The sequence below is a fragment of the Cynocephalus volans genome, chromosome 12 (genome assembly GCF_027409185.1).
Source record: "Cynocephalus volans isolate mCynVol1 chromosome 12, mCynVol1.pri, whole genome shotgun sequence".
In the NCBI taxonomy this organism is placed as follows: domain Eukaryota; kingdom Metazoa; phylum Chordata; class Mammalia; order Dermoptera; family Cynocephalidae; genus Cynocephalus; species Cynocephalus volans.
Genome location: NC_084471.1, coordinates 75,097,682 through 75,111,758, shown reverse-complemented (window position 1 = coordinate 75,111,758; position 14,077 = coordinate 75,097,682). Strand labels below are relative to the sequence as shown.

At 37.1% G+C, this 14,077-nt stretch overlaps 1 protein-coding gene across 4 annotated transcripts in view; it reads left to right on the top strand.

The window, feature by feature from the left end:
* TMEM117 (transmembrane protein 117) overlaps positions 1-14,077 on the top strand; it is a 469,003-nt gene that overhangs the window by 36,117 nt on the left and 418,809 nt on the right. The gene's annotated exons all lie outside the window — the stretch shown is intronic.

Below are 14,077 nucleotides of genomic sequence, written 5' to 3'. Positions count from 1 at the left end.
ATACCTGTCCTCTGTTCTGCAAATTTGTGAAGATCAGATAAGGAGATGTGAAGGCTCCTATAAATAATAAATTTGTGCACTACTCGAAGGCCACTGCTCTAAGGCCACTTTATCAGTGTGGCTTTTGCCTTATTTTCTTAACTAGTTGAACTACGTACCAGTACTTGAATACATCAGCATAAAACCAACCATGTTATGTGGTTAGAGAACTTTAAAAAAAATTTTTTTTTCCTAACTAATTTGAATTTTCATCCCTTTTATTTTTTTCCTGTGCGGAAAGAAAATCAGACTGTCAGTTACTGGCGTCTAATTTCAAAATTGCAGAATTAAGTAGTTGAGGCATTGCACAAATTTGGGGACTATAAGAAATTGCAGAGGAGTGTTAGTTCCTTCTTTGTGTGCAATTCCTAAGAATAAGTTGTATTTTGCTCAGCATCAGTTAGTGGTTCTTTGGGCCTGGGTGCAGGGGTCCCTGAAGAATCACCTGCAGACCAAAGACTGTCTCCTTTCAGCCACTTTTCCCCAGTGCCAGAGTGGTGTGATCTCTCGCTGCTGCAGTTTCTCAAAGTGATTATATTTCACTGCTCTCATAAACACATCTTGTAAAAGAAAAAAGGTTGTCTTTTAAACTTGTGCTCCTGCTTGACAAGAAAAATAAAACCCAGTCTACTTTCAGGACCTTATTGCCTAATAAGTCAACCCTTTTCATTTTTGGTAAGAATGCTTTTGTATCAACTTGCCATTCTTCATGTAGAAGTACAATATATTATGAAAGAAGAGAATTGGGATTGATAAATGGGCCATTTATGTTTTTGTTACCTGTGATTTAGAAAATTCTAACTAGCAGAGCCAGTTAAATAGAGAATTCTAACAACCATAATGAGATGCTTGTTAAATGCACATTTTAATGCTTGTTTATTTTATTATACACATGACATGTATTATCCATCTTATGCATGTGAGAACTTGCAACTTTTGGTTTATTATACTTTCCTATATATTTTATGCTTGGCTACATCAGTAAGAGATATTATTAAACAAGACCAGGATTTATTTTATTTTGTATTTATGGGTTATTATTCAGTTCGACGATTTTGAGATGAAGGAAATTTAGACCAATTTTTTAATGTTATTTTCATATAATATATAGCAAAAAGCATTTGTGCATTCCTTTGTGTCAGTCAGTGGTAAGCAAAAGAAAGAATCTATTTGCATTTTTGCATGTACGTATTATATAACCTAATAAATATAGGCTGAATGTTTGGATTTTTAAATCAGAAATTAAGTTTGGTGCTCAGTGTAATAGGTTAGTAGCCATTAAGCTACTTGAAAAGTAAAATGTACACCGGAATGAGAACAAAGAAAATGTGAAATATTTTTCTAATAATTTTTATATTGATTACATGTCGAAATGATAATATCTTGGATATACTACGTTAAGTAAAATATATTACTAAAATCAATTTCACTTTTTAAAACTTTTTAATGTGCTTACCATAAAATTTAAAATTACATATGAAGCTTGCATTAATTTCTATCACACAGTACTGCTCTAAACAGTATTTGGTATAGACATATGTTTTAGAGATTTCATCTTTCTTCTTTTCCAACTTACCTCACTTTATCCCTGATTCTGAGGTCAACTTAAGATCTTCTGCACCTTCTGGAAGCATTAATCTTCATTGTCTGACATAAGAAAAACAAAGAAAACTTCATTAGAATTACTTCAAGAGTTAGCTAATCTCTGAGAGGTTTTTTTTTTTTTAATAAAAATTCAATTTTAAATTCACGTTAGTTCAGAGAGCATAACCATTGCGTAGTTTAGCTGTGTATGTGAAGGAGGCTCTCTTCCTGGGGAGAGGGCACCTTCTTGTGGAATGTACTGGATATAGCTGCTTATTCACGAACATAGCTGCTTATCAGCTGTAGATTTTAAGATCCCGGAATAGGCAAATAATTTATTTCAGATGTTTAAAGAAAAATAAAAACAAGCCTGATGATAAAAATGTTCACTTTTCTGTAGCATCTTTTTTCATAATTGGAGTTCATCTCTGTTCTGGGACTTATTTTTCTTAGTTAAGCGATGCTGAGGTTGAGGCAATGTGATAAGAGCATTATGATTTGGAGTGCTTTTAAAAAAATACAAAGCTCTCATTCAAGTTTTTGTTTCTACTCCAAAGTTTCCAACTGAGGCTTTTGTATCCATTGTAAAAAGAAGAATTCTATATTTTTGTCCTTTTTCCTATGTAAAACTTGAGGGTATTTAAGTTATTTAATATGCACAAGTAAGCTTCATTTGATAAATGAGGAAGAAGAGCTATATGAACAAGTCATGTATTTTCTCAAGAACTAATTTTAGTTATTTGGAAGACATGCAGTTAAAAAGGGGGCAAAATGGGGGAAAGTGTTGAAAAGGCTCTGGATTATATATTTCTTCTTTCTTATGCTTCTTCTTGATGTATTATATGTACGTATAAAGATTAATTATTCAGTTTGTATCTTTTCACCGCATTTCATATTCTAAGCCTGCCAGAAATAACTGCTAAATCACTGAGATGTTTATACTGAGAATAAAATAGATTTCTTATGATTTGCAATTACATTAACAAAATCCAGCAAAACAGTTAAGATATGAGGCAGCATCCAGCCAATCAGCTAAACAAAATTCCCCAAAGCATTTATTGCCTTTTCAGGTGGATAGAAGAAGAAAGTTATTAGTGGCTATAAGGGAATAGATAGTTGGATTTCCATTTCATGTGGAGACCATGGAAGCTCATTTCTAGAATTGTGCTTGATTTATGCATATTACCTTCTTTGGAATGCAACCATAATGTAAAAAACCATTTTGATTATGAAAACGTAACACAGACACCAGTCTTTGTTTGTATGAAAGGAAACAAAACTAAAGAGGTAGCCAACCAAATCTGTCCTAAAGAAGGAAACAGCATTGGGCTAAGATAATTGCTTTATTTTTATGAAAATATTATTGTATATTTCTTGTTAATTAAAATGTTTTCATGAGTTTCTGTGTGGTAATGGACTTTTAGATCATTGTATTTAATATTACATATTATTATTTCTTATTTTTCATTAGATAGATAAATTCTTAATGGAATAAAAAAAATTCAGTCAAACCTATTTTCCCAAATCGTCAGGTTTTATATTTACGGAATTTTTTTTTTTAGTGATAACTATTGGTCAGTTCTCTCTAGAATTTCCTGAAATCTCTGCTTGTTTCATAGCCTCCAGTGAAAGCTTCTGTTGATGAGGGATTTTGATCCAATATTCTGTCCAGAAAAAATAACTAGTTTTGTTTGTTTGTTTGTTGTTTTTATTTTTGGAGCCAGGGAAGTATCAATTAAGGTGGAATCTTTCCGCAAACGGTCTCTATCATCTCCCATGTTCTTGCTCACTCTTACTGTTTTTGTTTTCCTATTCCATCCCATTTGTGAAAGGGAGGCGGTGATCCAACACACACCTCACAGATTAGTAGCAATCACAGTCTCTTGAGAGCAGGGTGGCCACCTGGCCTCTTTTGGTGTGAACAATTCAGCTTTGTGTGTATTGGTCTCAGTCAAGGCGGGCTCTGTAAGGACAGTGTTTGAGATCAAGGTGTCTCGTGTCCGTGTAGGCTTGTTGTCAACACGTGAGTGCTTCAAAGAGAACAGGATGCAGCTTCCCTCCTCACTGTTCTCTTGCTCTCGATAGAGATTTAAGGGCCTCACCTATTTTCATTGAGGGGTTGGATGGCTGCATCTGCTGTCATTCTCTCCCAAAGTGGGATGCAGAACTGCTTGGGAAGAAGGTAGAAGCTAGTACTCAAGAGGGGGTTTCCTAGGAGAAAATGTTATTTGGTATCTTGTAAATAGCTGTTGCCAAGGAAGAGTAATGATTAAGGCAGGTTAAACATCAAGAATGTATTTTTTCCTGCCATTTCCGGCAATGTACACAAAACTGATTAAAACAAGTTATGGTAGTTTGTTGAAATAGCATCATGAAAAATCAAACAGTTGGAATGCAATCTTTGTGGCAAATATAGGGGCTTTTACAAGAAACTAAATATGCTCTTTAAAAAGGTGCAACTGGAATCTGCTTAGGGTTTAGTCTGCTTTGTGACCATGCCTTTCATCTGGTACAAACATAGGCTCTCTAAACAGGGGTCCACTCTATTGTAGGAGAAACACTCTGACTCAACAGCTCTAATTTGCTGCTTCTCAGAAATGTCAGAAGTTATCACCATTTAGGATCAGATTAGGACTGGGGTAGCTTCAATACCTGGGAAAAAAGACCAATCTGCTCAAAGGCAACAGTGATTAGAGGACAGATTCCATGGACTGGGTGTGGAAGCAAAGGGGATGCGTCCTTAAGACTAAATTGTACTGCTGGTGGTGGAGACCATTTGCTTGCTTTTGCCATAAGGGTCAATGTAGGGGTTACAGATCCCTTTTATCTTTCTTCTTCTTCTTTTTTTTTTTTTTTTTTTAAAGATGACTGGTAAGGGGATCTTAACCCTTGACTTGGTGTTGTCAGCACCACACTCTCTGAAGTGAGCTAACTGGCCATCACTATATAGGGATCCAAACCCTTGGCTTTGGTGTTATCAGCACCACATTCTCCCAAGTGAGCCATAGTCCGGCCCCAGATCCCTTCTTTCTGCTATGCTGTAAAGGCCATGGTCTCTAAAATGGCTGTACGTGGTTTGTATAGTTTGTGTGCGCGATGTAGCCTCTGTTTGGGGCAAGTCAGTGGAAGAAGAGAAAAGCAAAAGAGATCGTATAGTATGATACAGAAGCCTAGATGCAGAAAAACTAAGTTCAAATATTGTTTGTGCCGCTCACTAGATGTATAATCTTGAAGAATTTTCTTTCTCTGAGCATCACTAGTTTTGTATCTTCAAAAGAGGCATAATATGTACCTTACAATATTGTTTTGAGGATTAAATAAAATATAAAATGTAAAACACTCCACATTGTTCTTGGTATATTGTAAATGCTCAGTGAATAGTGAGTTACTATTCTGTATTTGATTCTCTGTAGTATGAGTAATGCTTTCTCATACCTAATGATGAGATATGCCGTCCTTTAACCATACAACTGTTTCATAACTGCATACTATTCATTATTAGGAGTTTCCTTCGTTAGTGCAAATGCATGGCTGTTATGGGAAAGCAGCTCTAAATTCATGCCCTATTGAGAATGAATGGAGAGAAGGGAAGTGGTATTTGTTGAGCCTTGACTGTGTACTTTTGTGTACATCACCTTAGTTAATCATTACAACAACGTAATGATGTAGGTATTTTATCTTTTCTTTAATAATGAAGAAACTGAGGATAGAAGAGATTAAGTTGCCCGAGGTCATGTGGATAAGTAATGTTGGGACTGGAATCGTTCTGTTTGAAAGCAGGATGTATACTTTTTCACTTTCTTACATTGCATTTTTTTTTTTTTTTTTTTTTTTTTTCAGATAAGAGAACTTTTGAGAGATAGACTGTAATAACCATCTTGCTGGAATTATGAGAAAAGCAATACATAGATTCCATTCACTTTTCATTCTCAGTAAAATGGGTTATTCTTTCATCTCCCTTGCAGGTTAGGTTCTCTGGGTAGCAGACTCTGAGAAGGAGGTTTAATGGGGAGTGCTCTTGGGAAAGGAAGAAAGCAAAGGATAAGACAGAGGGAGAAGCTGGGTTGCAGTACAGTCACAAGGTCTTAGGCAATCCCACATGGGGAGCTCTGAAGCTGAAATAGTCTTTCAGAGTAGTCCTGAGTTGGGATGAGGGCTTTGGCTTTTATACTCCCACACAGACCAACCATTGAATGAGGGCTACTCTGGGAAGGGAATATGTTCTTGGAAGAGATAGCTCTATTCAGATGAGCCACTTTTAGAGAGGGCTGAGAATTGAGAGCAGTCGGCTGACAACCTTCGCAGCAGCTTGAGAAATAAGTCCTTTGGTCTTGAAGTGGGGGTATTTGGGAAGTGAAGCCCAGCATATCCATGATGTATTCTATAATATGTAATCTATAAAAAGGAGGCAAGTAACATTTAATGTAGGAAGGTAGATGCATTTTCAATGTTCTGTTTTTGAAGCAGTTATAAAATAAACTGTTTGAAGTTTAATCTTCAGTGTTTCCCTTTTAAATCTTAACAATTCCCTTTGCAACCTCCACGCTAGGTTGACTGTTTCTGGACTCTAAGACCGTTAGTGAAAATCTGTCAATAAATTTCACCCCATGCAGTGTAAAAGTACCTTTTCTCTCCTAGTTCAAATGAAGATCATTTGTATGTCCTGTCATTCTAGGTGGGTTTAAGATAAAACTTGTCTTTTTTTTTCTTTTTAATCAGGTTTTAGGGGATAAAGAATTCACCAAGGGATATTTTCTTATGAATGCTATAAAAAAAGGTATTGATTCATTTCAGTTCACTTAGGTGTCACGTTATATATATTCTAAAAGTATTTTAAAAATTCATCTAATTTTTTTTTCTCTAGAGAAAAAATCTGGGCAGATTGACAGTGATTTATTTTCGTTACTTTCTTATTGATTCCTTAATGATTTCGCCAGACACGTGGTCTTGGACATTTCCTATTACCTTCAAGGACTGTCCTCCCCCACACCCACCAGCTTCCCACTTTACTGACAGGTATGAGATAATCGTAATTGACATCTCTTCACTTTATTCCTGCATACTTCAACCTTTGTCTATTTTTTTATATGACCCCTCTTTTTTCCTTACCACTTGAAAAGCATTTGTTGAGTGTATACCATGTGCTAGGCCCTCTTGTAAGTGCGTGGAATATGCCGTTGGACACAACACACAGAAGCCTCTGCCCTCACTGAGCTTACAGTCTAACTTATATTTATGTTCTTGATCCCATTTCTGTTCTCAAGCCCAGCTCCTAATATTTCCTTGGGGAAATACATCTTGAATCTTCAGGCTTTCTAACTGCTTTCTAAAAATATACTCACATTTAATGTACTTACTCTAATATAATTTTCTCATAATCAGGCTACCCTAAAACCACCATACTCTCATAATTTTTCCTCTGTTGTTTAAAAGTAGTCTGCACTTATTATTTCAGCTTCCTTAGCTCTCCTTTCTTTCTTAAACTCTTTTAATCCAGTGTTTCCATCAGAAGTTTGCAAAACTGTCGCCTGGAAAATATACTTACAAAAAATATTTCTTTTGGCTTCCCCTGATGCTGTCACTGCCTCTCTCTTGGACCATCGCAATAGCCTTTTTCCTGACTGTCCTCTTTGGCAATAATTATTCCAGTCTTCAAATCTACCTTATAAGCTTTTGGCAAAAATACTCCTTGTGTCAGGAGGTCAAGACTACCCCCAGTTTTGATGATTCACGAGGACGACTTATAGGCCTCATCATATATTAGGACTCATGGCTGTGATTTATTCTGGCAAGAGGATCCAAAGTAAAATCAGCAGGGGAAAAAGGTTCCTGGGGTGAAATCTTGGGGAAATTAGGGACAAACTTCCAGAGCCCTTTCCCAGTGAAGGCACACACAGCACACTTAATTCCCCCAGCAGGGAGTTGTGCCAACACATATGAAATGTTGCCAACCAAGGAAGCTCATTAGATACTCAGTGCCTAGGGTTTCTATTGGGGTTGGTTATGCGGTCACCCTCTGCCAGACACACAACCCAATTCCTGACTCTCAGAAGGAAGGCAGGTGTTCAACATAAGCCATATTGTTTATATAAACAGTTTAGGCACAGTGAGTTAGGCTTATGAGGTATAGAATGGTGGAAATGCTCCCAAAATCCAAGTTCTCAGATGCCAGCCAAGGGTCTACTTTGCAAACCGGGCTTTCTGAGGATAGCAGTTCAGGCCTGCTATGCTAGCTCTTTTCTGCACACTCTTCCTAAAGTGTATCTCTGATATTCATTTACTTATTTGGGATGTATTTATTGAACATCCACAATATACCAGGCACTGTTTTAGACACTGACATATAGTGATGAACAAAATATATAAAATCCCTGTCCTGTATTTTGATCTATAAGAGAAATTAGTCTATGAAGAGATAAATTAAAAGTGTATAATAAATGTCAGGTGGTAATAAAGACTACAAAATAAACTAGAGCAGTTTAATGGGAAAAGGAGCAATGGATACTAATGTGGTGGATACTCATTTAAATGGAGTCACCAAGGAAGGCCTGTCTGAAGAGGCAAAATTTTATCAGAGACTTGAAAGAGAATCGAGGTGGTAAGAAGAGCAAGTGAAAAGCCAAGTGGTAAAACGAGCTTGATGTGTTCCAGAAACAGCAAGAAGGCCAGTGTAGCTAGAGGGGAATGTGGAAGACAGAGAGTGGGAGTGGATGAGTTTGGCAAAATAGGCAGAAACCAAATTATATTGGCTCTTGTAGGAGGCCATGGTAAGGAGTTTGGATTTTATTCCAAGTAGAAATTTCTGAAAGCATTTTGAACAGGGAGTGACATGACATTATTTATATTTTAAAATATTCTTATTTGTTGCCGTCTCAAAAACAAATTTGAAGAAGGAAAGAGTGGAAGCACAGAGACAAATCAAATTTCTGGAAATCTTAATACATCTATGGAGGCTTGGACTGGGTGGAAGCAGTGGCAAGAGGTGAAGATTATGACACTTTACTGGTTAAAAACTTTAGTCACTCAGTTGGCTACAATATGTAGCTCAGATAGTTCACTCTGACCTTCAAGGCGTTTTTTGATCTTGAACTAAATTTCAATCTTGAGCTTGTTTCCATTAAAAATTTCTCGGAATTCTGTCTTATTCAGTATATATTTAAATCAACCTAAATCTTTGGCCATTACTTAAATTTTCTCGACTTTCTTACATCCATGATTAATTTTATACTCAAATCTCTTTGTGAAAAATTATAATCTCCTTTAGCCTTTTTTGGGGGGGCATCCAAACGCAACCCATTCTTCAAAACCACCTTTTCGTGAGTCCTTCTCAATTGTTTTCTTTGGAATTAGTTTCTCTTCTGTAGTCTTATATATTTTACTCATTTCTTTCTGCCTAAAAAACCTAACCCAAACTTGGTGGCTTAAAATATCAATTTTACTTTGCTCATGATTTTGTGGGTCAAAAATTCAAGTGCTCAGCTGCATGGTTCATCTGAAGTGTCATCAGCTGAAGTAGCTGGGACTAGAGGATTCATTGTCAAGGTGACTTTTTCATTCACAAATTTGGTACCTCAGTGCCTCTTGGCCTTTCTTCATGTCCACACAGCATCTCATCCTTCAGGGCTTTGGTTAATTTTAGCATGACAGCCTCTTATATGACAGCTAAGGTCTCTGAGAGACCAAGATGGAAGTTGCCAGTCCTCTTAAAGGTTAGATCTGGAACTGGCATACCATCACTTCCATAATACTCTTTTGGTCACTGAAATCACAAGCCAGCCAAGATTCAAGGGGGTGGAGGAAAAGACTTTGGTCTTTCTCAGGAGAATGGCCTGGGCATGCAGGCAGGAAAGGAATTAATGACAGCCATCCTGAAGACAGCTGTCACATCATAGTACTTCCCTTAAATTTCTATCCTCATAGTGTTGTTTGGTAGTATATGTATTTGCACAGATGTCTTATCTTCCTTATTAAATTGTAAATTCTTTGAGGGAGAGAATGGTGGCTTGTTCATCTTTGTGTCTCTGAACTGACATCACAAATATTCCATGCGCATTTCTTGGATAGAATTTATATGGCAATATTCTTGGAAAATATATACTGAGATGAAAAAATAACTCAGTTCAACAAATAATTATTGAATTGTACTCATTGTACTAAGTACAATGAGTTGGTTAATTGTAGGGGTTGAACTTTTTTTATGTTTGAATAGTTTTACAGTTTAAAGACAAAGCCATTAGTCTGGGCAAAGTTCTGTGATGGGTGCTGTGGGAGATACAATGCAAAGGATACTGTCTTCAATATACATTATTTAATTTGAGTCTCACCATCTGAAGTGGTGAAAATTTGCCAGACTCGTATTACAGATGAGGAATAGTCAAGGGAACTTTTGGCAGATCTGGGCCTGTAATTTGGTCTCTTTATTTTTCTCACTAGTTTTCAAATACTGAATATTCTTACTATTTTCTGAACATCCTCAAAACTTTCTCATCATTTTGCTGATGTTTCCCTCTCCCTTTCCCCTATTTATTTACACTTATTAATATTTAATATTAAAATGTTAATAATAATTAAGGTCCTACTTTGTGGAAAATACGAGGCACTAGAGATGCAAAGGTGAGTGGGAAATATTCCCCACATTCGAGGGGCTCTCAACCTAGCAGTGGAGGCAGTGTCTCCTGGATTGGGCCGTCTCCTTTTCTCTTTCCCTTTCCCCATCTCTTGTTGAACTCCTATTTATTTTTCAGAGGTCAGCAAAAGTGTCAACTCCTCTGAAGTCATTTCTATTTCCTCTGGTCATCTTATCACTTTTATATGGCAGTTATCATATTGTTTATAGTATGTAATTGTACGGTTGCCTTTAACTTTGAGTCTTCCTGCCGACATTTGGGAAGAAGCAAACTTTGAGTTTAGTTTATAGCACCTGGCACAGTATAGCCACCCCCATGTTTTTGAACACTGAGTAGATTATAATAGTCACTTCTAGGTTGCCTGAAATAAACGCATTTTTTGTGGTCCACCCCTCCCATTCTCCCTTTTTGAATTCTGCCTCAGTTCATGGCCTTTGCTGAAGGCCTTGGTAGCCATGATTATACCATGTGACTTTCCCCTCACTGCAGTTGATTGGACAGGAATGTGCACGTGACTCAAGGCTGGTGAGCTCATTGGCTAACCCACAGATTATCAGCTTATCAGATTCTCTAATGAGGTTGCATTATAACAGGGAAGCTTCCATTTGAGGAAAAATAGAGAAGATGAGATTCATCATATGAACTCAGAGAGTGGCTTTGATCCTTGCTGCTTCCCAGTGCAAGTACCTATAAGACTGAACTTTAGTTTCTTTCTCTATGAGATTGCCTCTCAGATTATTAAATAAATTCTCCTTCACTAGAGCTATAGTGAATGTTCTTTTCTACCCAAAGTGCTTTGACCAAAACATTGCCAGGTTCAATCTTTTTTTCTCAGTCCACATTTTCCTGTCTCTCACTGTATTCTTAAACTCCTGCCCAGAGCTTCTTTCTCGAAGTGTTTGTTTTCCTTGGCATTTATGGTACCTAATTATTCCAAGTCCTTTCTCACCTGACAGCTCCTTCTATGCTTGCCTTTTGTAACCCCTTCTCTTTATCCTACTAAAGGCAAGCAGTCCCTGGAGGTTTTGCTCTTCCTCTTTGTTTCCTTTGACTATTCTTTCTCTCTCCTTTTTCTTGTCTATTCTGATGACATTAGCTGTCATCTCTATGAAAGTGGTTATTAAATCTCTCTCTCTGTCTCTCTCTCTCTCTCTCTCTCTCACACACACACGCAAACACACACACACACACACACACACACACACACGCACGCATGCGTGCGCTTCATAGCTCTGACTTCTCTCCTAACTTCCATTGTTTGTTTATGGCATCTGACACTTAACAGGTCAAAACAGAATTCATTAACTTGCCCTCCAGGTGAGTTCATATAGATTTTGGATAACTTTTGAAGTATTTCTTTATTTTTAATCCTATGAATCTGAGTTCTTATGATTTTTTTATTTTCTGTTAATGGTGTAATTTTTCTCTTAGTAATCAAGCTGTTAATTTTTATAATCTAGATATTTTCCTTTTCAAGCTAGACTTTCAGGATATGTTATGATTAATAATAATTAATAAAAGACTTTATCTGAGTAATGATTAATAGTAATAGACTGTACTTGAACCCACATTTCTAGACATGACCTAGATGTGGCCTGTAGGATGGCAGGCCATTTTCTTCTCATCTGTAATCCATTTTAGATATCTAGATATCTAGGATGCAGGAAGAAAGTGCCTCCAGAGTCCCAGGAGTGAGTTGATCTCATTGGCCTATTATAGTGTCTCCTAAACAGTTTTCTTCCATGGGTGAGAGCACCATGTGATGTTGGTTTTAAGTAACTTACTTCACAATGTCCAGCACAGTAGTTAGTTGTACTCCAATAGGTTGCTTCTCTTACATAACACTTTCCTTGAAATTCGACTCCTGAACTGATTTGTTAACATTTGCAATAGAACCAGAGAGTCTAAGGAGATCTACAGAATGTAGGATTGGCTCTAAGACAAAAGTGGCCTTACAAGTAGTTGGAAAAGTAACCTATCAGACTGATTTGAGAACTTTCAGATTCTTACTCCAGCCAAGAAAGATGGTGATCATTTTCTACTTGGGATGCAGCAGCTGTCAGTCAATGGATCTCTGTCAAGTATATGTTATATGCAGATAACCAAGCATTATGGCAAGATAAAAATGATCTTGAGAATGCAGCTTCTTCCCTCACAAGAACTTTTTGGGCTATTGAGAATTCAATACAACTCTTAATCTAACCACATGAGAGTAGCTGGTGATCATTTGCTTTATTTAGACTCATATTGTTTGAAGTCTGGTCCTAAATATGTTCCTTTGGCTACAATTGAAGGCATCCTTTTAGTAATGATCTTTGTAAGGTGGTAAAAGTTGGATTATCTGGGGTTCAGTTTACTGAATATCTTTATTGATGGGTCCTCTCTCTAGACCACAGTGGCAATTTATGTTCATAGTTTGCACAGGATTCTGAACAATCTTCTGCATCATCAAAAAGATAAACTTATTTTCAGTATATGCTAGGGGATTATATTGTATGTACAGTGTAAAACATTGACGGTCCATATATAGATTAATGACCAGCTCCATATAATGGTTATTCTGAATAGTCAGTAATTTGCCATTTTGTGAATTCTGTATATTGGAATCATGAGGAAAATTGTGCTTTGTTTTCTTAATAAGCCAATTCAATGAACAGAAGGTCTTTGAAATTCACTTTAGGTGTGTTTTCTCTACATTTTAGTTCTTTTTAAAGTGAGAATGTACAAAAGTCAGTGACTTTTAACAATTATGGAAATAACTACCATTCATTAAGCACCTGCTCAATGCCTAGCTCAGTGCAGTGTACTTTACATACATTCTTTTTAATTGTCCCCTTCTGAACTGACAGAATCATTAGTCCTAAATGGCATATTAGAAAGAAAATGAGCTTTGGAGGCAGGCAGAGCTAGATTGTCACTACCTAAATATGTGACCTTGTGCAGACTGTTTTTCTTATCTCTGAAAAGTTCTGTGATAAGGATTCATACATGCTTATTTTATCCCCAGTAAGTTTTTATACCATCCATGATTCTTTCCTGTTGAACTGATTGGTTTAGAATTGAAGGTGACTTTATTCCTAAATTTGGAGCCCATCCACAACTATTTTCTCAGTCTGTTCTCAAAGTATGTGATTCCCTGTTGGGAAAATAGAAAAATTTAATTAGGCCCCCTTGCCTTAGGTTTGGTTGGGGGTGGTGCATCACTTTCTTTGTAAACAAGTCATGTGTGGGTAGAGTTGGTGCACATGCCGGCACTGCCGCTTGGCTGGCATTGACTGCCTTGGGTGTCCACCCCTGTTGTGGCCATGCTCTCAAACTTAACGGCTTCCAAGTACTCTGTTGCTGGTTACCTAGCTCATAGACCTGCATGTGAAGGGTCTGGGGACCCAGCCTGGCATGTGAAGGGTTTGTGACCCAGTCTGTGAGTGTGCTTGAGGGGTCTGTGAGCTCCAGACCTAGCCCTAGCTTGACATTCCCCTAACTGCAGTAAAAATCTCTTGGTGGGATTAGACAGCTGGAGTTTGCTATAGGATACTGTATTTGAATAGTGTACTTACTTACATTGCTTTTTGGTTTTTTTGTTTTCTTGCTTTTTCCTTAAGATCCACCTTTGAGATCTGCTGGGGTAGTGTTCTGAGGATGGAGCAGCCACAACACAGTGGAAGGAAGTTATAGCATTAGGAAGTTAACACATTAGGAAGTTATAGCAGCGAGCAAAGCTCTTTTGGAAAGTTGCCCCTATTAATTTATTAAGGAATTTAAAAGAGAAATCAGTTAGATTCTTAGTTTACTAAACTACAAGATGCTCTCATGCCTCATTCTACTTA